Below are 8884 nucleotides of genomic sequence, written 5' to 3' on the forward strand. Positions count from 1 at the left end.
TACACCCTAGAGAGAGGACGGCAGAGGATAAGTAGAGAATAGGTGTATGTCTGTGTACTAATTCCCTCTCATAGCAACTCAGCGAGCTGAAGTAAGCTTCTGTTATTGCCAGGAGCATTATGGGTCCCTAAATATTTAAAATAAACTATCGATCTGCTTCACTGAGGGCCACATAGACGCTTTTCTTTCAGTGGTCTAGTAAAAACATGGACTGCGTCCCAAATGGTCCTCAATCCCTATATAGTAAGGATCTGAAAAAGTAGTGCCACACAGTGAACAGGGTGCCATTTGGGGCACAGACATGCTTTAGTGGCATAGTTGTTATAGAGTGTTGTGCAACTGCTTGAAAATATGAGAAACCTTATAAGAATGCAGTAGTGTGTCATGCTTCAACAAGAACAATGTATTGATGCCACAACCCAGCTCAAATCAGACAGTCAGTCATACAGCATTTCTATAGAGCTGAATTTCTATAATGCAGCTATTAGTCACTGATGAATGCTCAGTATTCAACACTGAAGAAAATATATTATTAATCCCTCCCCCCCTTTCTCCTCGGTGGCCTGCGTTTTGTTATCAATTTCACTCCCTTTCCACTTCCCTCTCTCTCTCTCTCTCCCTCTCTCTCTCACTCTCTTCCCCTCTCTCTCTCTCTGACTCTCTCTCTCTCTCTCTCCCCCCACTCTCTCTCTCTCTCTCTCTCTCTCTCTCTCTCTCTCTCTCTCTCTCTCTCTCGTGGAGAGTTAGATATTCCCAACTTTCTTTTGGTTTTTAATTTCTTGGTGGCTTTTTTTGGTTTTCTTCTTTGCAGGATTAAGGTTATTATTTTTGTTGTGGTAGAATTAAGTATTTGTTTTTCATATCGAAAGTACCCTGATTTTGGCAGGGATGGCAGCCTGAATGGGGATGCCGTCCCTGTCACTTCGGCGCGACTTTAGGTGTGTTACTGAAGCTACTGTCACAGTGGAGGTGTTTCTGGTCGCCGTAGGAGAGAAGGTAGGCTATTAGAATGTTGCTTATGCGTCGCAGATGAATAAAGCGGTGGTGGTACTTCTTAAAGAAGAGTGTCTGGTTGATCGGATGGTTGAGCATGGTGTACTTCTTAAAGAAGAGTGTCTGGTTGATCGTATGGTTGAGCATGGTGCACTTCTTAAAGAAGAGTGTCTGGTTGATCGGATGGTTGAGCATGGCGTACTTCTTAAAGAAGAGTTTCTGGTTGATCGGATGGTTGAGCATGGCGTACTTCTTAAAGAAGAGTGTCTGGTTGATCGGATGGTTGAGCATGGTGTACTTCTTAAAGAAGTGTGTCTGGTTGATTGTATGGTTGAGCATGGTGTACTTCTTAAAGAAGAGTGTCTGGTTGATCGGATGGTTGAGCATGGCGTACTTCTTAAAGAAGAGTGTCTTGTTGATCGGATGGTTGAGCATGGTGTACTTCTTAAAGAAGAGTGTCTGGTTGATCGGATGGTTGAGCATGGCGTACTTCTTAAAGAAGAGTGTCTGGTAGAACGGATGGTTGAGCATGGCGTACTTCTTAAAGAATAGTGTCTTGTAGATTGGATGGTTGAGCATGGCGTACTTCTTAAAGAAGAGTGTCTTGTAGATCGTAGGGTTGAGCATTGTGTACTTCTTAAAGAAGAGCGTCTGGTTGATCGTATGGTTGAGCATGGCGTACTTCTTAAAGAAGAGTGTCTGGTTGATCGGATGGTTGAGCATGGTGTACTTCTTAAAGAAGAGTGTCTGGTTGATCGGATGGTTGAGCATGGCGTACTTCTTAAAGAAGAGTGTCTGGTTGATCGTATGGTTGAGCATGGCGTACTTCTTAAAGAAGAGTGTCTGGTTGATCGGATGGTTGAGCATGGCGTACTTCTTAAAGAAGAGTGTCTGGTTGATCGGATGGTTGAGCATGGTGTACTTCTTAAAGAAGAGTGTCTGGTTGATCGGATGGTTGAGCATGGTGTACTTCTTAAAGAAGAGTGTCTGGTTGATTGTATGGTTGAGCATGGTGTACTTCTTAAAGAAGAGTGTCTGGTTGATCGGATGGTTGAGCATGGTGTACTTCTTAAATAAGAGTGTCTTGTTGATCGGATGGTTGAGCATGGCGTACTTCTTAAAGAAGAGTGTCTGGTAGAACGGATGGTTGAGCATGGCGTACTTCTTAAAGAATAGTGTCTTGTAGATTGGATGGTTGAGCATGGCGTACTTCTTAAAGAAGAGTGTCTTGTAGATCGTAGGGTTGAGCATTGTGTACTTCTTAAAGAAGAGTGTCTGGTTGATCGTATGGTTGAGCATGGTGTACTTCTTAAAGAAGAGCGTCTGGTTGATCGTATGGTTGAGCATGGCGTACTTCTTAAAGAAGAGCGTCTGGTTGATCGGATGGTTGAGCATGGTGTACTTCTTAAAGAAGAGCGTCTGGTTGATCGTATGGTTGAGCATGGCGTACTTCTTAAAGAAGAGTGTCTGGTTGATCGGATGGTTGAGCATGGCGTACTTCTTAAAGAAGAGTGTCTGGTTGATCGTATGGTTGAGCATGGTGTACTTCTTAAAGAAGAGTGTCTTGTTGATCGTATGGTTGAGCATGGTGTACTTCTTAAAGAAGAGTGTCTGGTTGATCGGATGGTTGAGCATGTCGTACTTCTTAAAGAAGAGTGTCTGGTTGATCAGATGGTTGAGCATGGTGTACTTCTTAAAGAAGAGTGTCTGGTTGATCGGATGGTTGAGCATGGTGTACTTCTTAAAGAAGAGTGTCTGGTTGATCGGATGGTTGAGCATGGCGTACTTCTTAAAGGAATGTTTATTCAAGTTACGCCGCTTTTTTCTCCGTCAACAAGGGTAACGATTTCAAATGTACCGCCGTTTATTCCCAATGAGCTATTGGAGCACGAGTTATTGCGCTTTGGGAAGTTCGCCAGTTCAATTAAGGTTGTCCCGTTGGGTTGCAAACACCCGGCGTTGAAACAGGTTATGTCGTTTCGGCGACAGGTGTTTATGTTTTTGGACTCACCGGAGCAGACTTTAGAGTTATCATTTAAAATCAAGTATGACAATAGAATGTATATGGCTTATGCTAATACGGGTAGTCAACTGTGTTTTGAGTGTGGGGATATTGGTCATAAGTGACAAGCTTGCCCGAAAAGGGAGAAGGCCGAGGGAGGGGCGCAGGTGGTCCTCTTTACGCCTGGGCCCACTGATGTAGGGAGAGGTGGACCGACAGTGGTAGAGCAGCCACAAGCACCTGTTGCTGAGGAACAAGTTATCCGTGTTGAGGGCACGGAGTTGCAACTTGTCTTAGAGGGAAATGTTATGCAGCAGAAAAGTATTGTTGTAGAAGGTAAGGATGTATCTGAAGAGCCAGTTCCTCAGACTGGTGAGCAGGTGCCCAGTACAAGTGCTGGGGTAAAGGACGGGGTTCATGTGGAGCTAGGCTCCCAGGTAGTGGAGGAGGTGCCCAGTACGAGTGCTGGGGTAGAGGAGGGGGTTCATGTGGAGCTAGGCTCCCAGGTAGTGGAGGAGATGCCCACTACGAGTAACGGGGTACAGGAGGGTTTTCATGTGGAGCTAGGCTCCCAGGTAGTGGAGGAAATGCCCACTATGAGTAATGAGGTTCAGGTGGGGCTAGTCTCCCAGGTAGTGGAGGAGATGCCTGGTACAAGTGATGAGGTGCAAGTGGGGAGTGTTGAAAGGGATGTGGTAGAGGGGAGTCAGTTGTCTGTGGTCTCAGCTGAGGATCAGGAGAAGGATATGGATATCTCTTTTAATATGATAGCTGCTGGTGAGGACTCAATTTACGATCTAGAGGAGGTCAATTAGTTTCTGGATCAGACTTTTGGGAAATCTGTCAAATTGTCAGATTATTTTGATGTTGATGAGTTTGTGAGGTCAGCTGTGATGTTACAGAAGACGGTGGGGTTAGACCAGCTGAGTGAGAAGAAGCGGTTTCGCTTGAGGAAATGTATTACTGCTGTTGCAGCAAAAGGTGGTGGGAAACGTGGTCAGGTTAAGAGAAGATTAAATTAATGATGATGATCATGGTTCATAGGGTGTCTTTTTTCTCCTTGGTTTCTTCTGCTTTACTTTTCTCTTTTCTACATGGAGGTACTAAGGGTAGGTTCTCTTAAAATTAATGGGGAAGGGACAGGAAAAAGAGGGCTTGGGTATTAGAAGTAATAAAACAGAAAAGGCTTAATGTAGTTTTCCTACAGGAGACGCATAGCGATGAGGAAAATGAGGTTGACTGGGGTATGTGGTGGGAGGGGCAGCATGTACTCAGTCATGGTACTAATTTCAGTGCTGGGGTGGCAATCTTGTTTTCCTCAGGTTTAGGGGTGACTGTGGTATCTACAACAGAGATTGTCAAGGGTCGGGTTTTATTGGTTAAGGTGGATGTTATGTTTTTTTTTTTGAATGTTTATGCTCCTAATGAGGGTACAGAGCGTATTGCTATATTTGATCAAATAAAGGAAACCTTAACAGTGTGATCAAGAGGGGTGTATGGTTTTAGGGGGTGACTGGAACTGTACAGTGGATTTTACTGTTGATCGCGCCTCTGAAGAACCACTCCTGCGGTCAGCCACTTGCCTGTCTGGTCTATTAACTGAGTTTGAGCTTTCTGATGTGTGGAGAGTAAGGAATGCAAAAGTTAGGCAGTACACATGGCTAAAAATGAATGAAGGTCGTGTCAGTGCAGCAAGGTTAAACAGGTTGTATGTATCTGAGCAATACTGTAGTAGGGTTGGAAAGTGTGCCATTACTCCTGTGGGTTTCTCTGATCATCATATTGTTACTGTTGATATTCACTTGTCCTGTCCACGAAGGTCATCACCTTACTGGTATTTTAATGTTAAGTTGTTACATGATGTCATGTTTTGTGACAGGTTGTCCTTGAGACGATGGTGGGAGGTTAGGAAGGCCCAAATACGAGTGTTTTGTCAACAGTATACTGCTCTGTCTCAAATTGATAAAGAGACTATCAAGGCCCTTGAACAGGACATAAAGTCTATTGAATTGAAGCTGCTCACTCAGAACGACCCTGGACTAGTCATGAACTTACAGGACAAGAGACATGAACTGAGGTCGTTTCTGCATGAAAGAGTGAAGGGTGCCTTGATTAGGTCTCGTTTCGCTTCCCTCGAGGATATGGATGCTCCTAGCGCTTTAAAAAAAACTGGGACAGTCGACATTGCATCGTAAACAGATGATCTGCCTTCGTCTCCCTGATGGGAAGGTGACCACGGATGACATTGAAATGCGTCAACACTCGGCCCTCTATAACGCGGAGGATTGTGACTCTCTGTGTACTGAACAGTTGTTACACGTTCTTCCTCAATTGGGACCTGAGCAGAGAGTCGCATTGGACTCTGACATTACACTGCAAGAGCTGTCCACAGCAGTTATGCAGCTCTCAACAGGCCGAGCCCCTGGCATCGATGGTTTACCATCTCAGTTTTATAAGCACTTTTGGGGTTCTTTTCATGAGGGTTCTCTTCCTGTATTCTGTCAACGTGCGGTGCTTTCACTGTTGCCAAAAAAGGGTGATTTGGCTCTCATAAAAAATTGGAGACCTGTTGCTTTGCTGTGCGCTGAATACAAAATTGTTTCTAAATGTCTCTCAAACAGGTTGAAAGAGTATCTGGGATTGTTGATCCACAAGGACCAGTCCTACTGTGTTACCTGATCGCTCTATTGTTGACAACTTGTTTCTGATAAGAGATGTTTTAGACATTTGTAAACTGTCTGATGTAAATGTGGGTTTACTTTCTTAGGATCAGGAGAAGGCTTTTGATCGTGTGGACCACCAGTATTTGTTTAAAACGATGAAAGCCTTTGGGTTTGGGGATGTTTTTTTGTCTTGGATGAATTTACTGTATGCTGGGGCCTCTTGTATGGTGAAGGTGGGGGGTGGTTTGAGTTGCCCCATCCCTGTCTAAAGGGGCATCAGGCAGGGATGCCCAATTTCAGGGCAGTTATATAGTCTGGCGATTGAACCAATGCTTTGTTTCTTAAGAGCGAAGCTTACTGGTTTCTCCGTGCCAGGTGTAATGAAGGGTCCCACGATAGCACTGTCTGCATATGCAGATGACGTTATAGTTTTTATTACATTGGGTGAGGATGTTAAGGTTCTCTCAAACACTTTAAAGGTGTATGAGGGGGCCTCCTCAGCTAGAGTCAATTGGGGAAAGAGTGAAGCGCTGTGGGCAGGTCGGCTTCAAATGGGGTCCGTTCCACGGTTACTAGGGGGGCTTCAGTGGGGCAGAGATGGGATGAAGACTTCGTTTTTTTTTCTAGGCTCCGGTGTCTTTCAGAAAAATAACTGGGAGGAGGTAGCGGAGAAAGTGTGTGCCAGACTGTCTTATAGGGGAAGGGTCCTGGTAGCTAATAATCTTGCTGCCTCTACCCTGTGGCACAGACTAATAATTTTGCAGCCACCAAAGGGTCTGATACAAGAGCTTCAGAGGACCCTGGTCAATTTCTTCTGGTCTGGACAACACTGGATTAAAGCTGCAGCCCTGTATCTGCCACTGCACGAGGGTGGGCAAGGCCTGGTGGACATTTCCTATAGAATCATGGCTTTCTGGCTTCAAGCAGCCCAGAGATTGTTGTACAGAGACGGTTCTAGCTGGGTCGAAATAGCCTACATATTGATGAGGAAAGCGGGCTGTTTGGGCTTAGACAAGTACCTTTTCCTCTTAAACCTGGAGCGGGGTGATTTGCCTGGACTGACTCCATTTTATGAGTCTGTTATGCAGGCTTGGAGAGTCCATGTCAAGTCCCGTAAGGCTGGCACGCCACCAGGGATGTGGCTTTTTGAAGAGCCTCTTTTTCACAACACTGCCATCCAGTCCCTTGTTTTGGGTTCAGCTAGCCTACGTTCATGCCTGTTAGGCGTGGGGTGTACCAAGCTGGGTCATCTGATGCGGAGCAGGAGCAGATCGTTGGAGGAGCTGGGAGAAAGAGTGGGGATCCGATCATCTCGCCTACTGAGGAAGGTCGTCGCTGAGGTCTGCGACTCCTTGCCAGTGCTTCATCTGCAGTATGTCACTGACACTTCCAATTCTGATCGGTGGAAGGAGGGTCTGGATTATGTGTTCCTTGCACTGATTGTTAGTGCTGCGATGGGGACATTCGAGGAGGATGTGGGGACGCTGCTTTCCTTCGATAGCCCGGACCTGGGGGAGTTCAAGGAGGTGGGAAAGAAGGCCATGTACAGAATATGTGTAAAGGTGTCCCATGCCTCTTCCTTGGAAGGGGTAAAATCAACGAGGTGGGCGGGTGTGCTTGGTCCAGGTACCTCTCCAAAAGGCTGTTGGCGATGATTATACAAACTGCCTATTGATAAGAGGACAGCTGGCCTCCAATGGAGGATAATACATGGAGCTATAGCCACCAATATGCATCTCGTACACCTGGACCCTACTGTTGGGGAGGGGTGTCCATTCTCTGCCGAGTCTGAATCTCTGGCACATCTGTTTTTACTGTGTCCCAGGTTGGTCGGGATGATTGAACTGATCACTAATTGGAGCTTTTCTCTTCCCAACTGTATATTTGGACCAAAGTACAGGTTCAGTCAAAAGGGTGTAGTTGTTGCTTAATTTTGTGTTAGGGGCAGCAAAATTAGCGATATGGAAGACCCGAAAGAACAGTATTCGGGGACAGGGGTCTGTGGATGTGGTGGGAATGCTGGAGGGAATGTTGGCAGCGAGACTAAGGGTTGAGTTTGCCTATTATAAACTTGTCAACAATATTGATCTGTTTTTGAGTATATGGGGTATTCAGAGGCTTTTGTAACTGTGGTTTTGTATGAGTATTTATTGTGTGGTGGTCCCAGTAAAGATGATTTAAATCTCTCTCTCTCTCTCTCTCTCTCTCTCTCTCTTATATATTTATATATATATATATATATCTTCCCCATCTTGGTCCATTGATTGGCAGGCTTCAGAAATTGGGAAAGACCCCAGCCACCCAAGTCATAGACTCTGTTACCGCACGGCAAGCGGTCTGGAACTAACAGGGCCCTGAACAGCTTCTACCCCCAAGCCATAAGACTGCTAAATAGTTAGTCTGGGAAGGTATTTGGTTAACTATTTAACTATCTGCATTTGTACATATCTACCTCAATTACCTCATACCCCTCACATCGACTCGGTACTGGTACCTCGTGTATATAGCCAAGTTATCGTTACTCATTGTCTATTTATTATTACTTTTATTATTACGTGTTTTACTTTTCTAGTATTTCTCTATTTTCTTTCTTTCTGTGTTGCTGTGAAGGGCCTGTAAGTAAGCATTTCACTGTCTACTCCTGACTTTTACAACACGTGACAAATAACATTTGATTTTTCTGAGCCAAGCTCCCTTAGGCACCCAGCCTCATACAACCCTGGTCTGCTACAGGGCCTTCTGTTTTAATGAGACACACACACACACACACACACACACACACACACACACACACACACACACACACACACACACACACACACACACACACACACACACACACACACACACACACACACACACACACACACACACACACACACACACACACACACACACACACACACACACACACACACACACACACAGAGCGGACAGATCCAGGTAAATAATTACCTGTGTTGTGGAGGAATCCCTTTGGCATTTAACATGTCTCACGGATGAATGGGAGATTTATGTGTGAAAGTCAGGGGCCGTGGCTCAAACTCATGCTGGTGGCAGGTGTGTGTGTGTGCAGGGGCTAGTTCTATAGTGAAAGATGGCTAATAAAACTGACAGGCAGGAGAAATGGGAAAAACAGTAGGAATCCTCATGTCTTGCAAGTTGGCGGGTGTGACAGAATCGATGTAGGGAGGGAGGAAGTGAATGAGCGGGGCTAAGACAATGA

Source organism: Oncorhynchus kisutch, linkage group LG1 (assembly GCF_002021735.2).
Source record: "Oncorhynchus kisutch isolate 150728-3 linkage group LG1, Okis_V2, whole genome shotgun sequence".
Taxonomy (NCBI): Eukaryota; Metazoa; Chordata; class Actinopteri; order Salmoniformes; family Salmonidae; genus Oncorhynchus; species Oncorhynchus kisutch.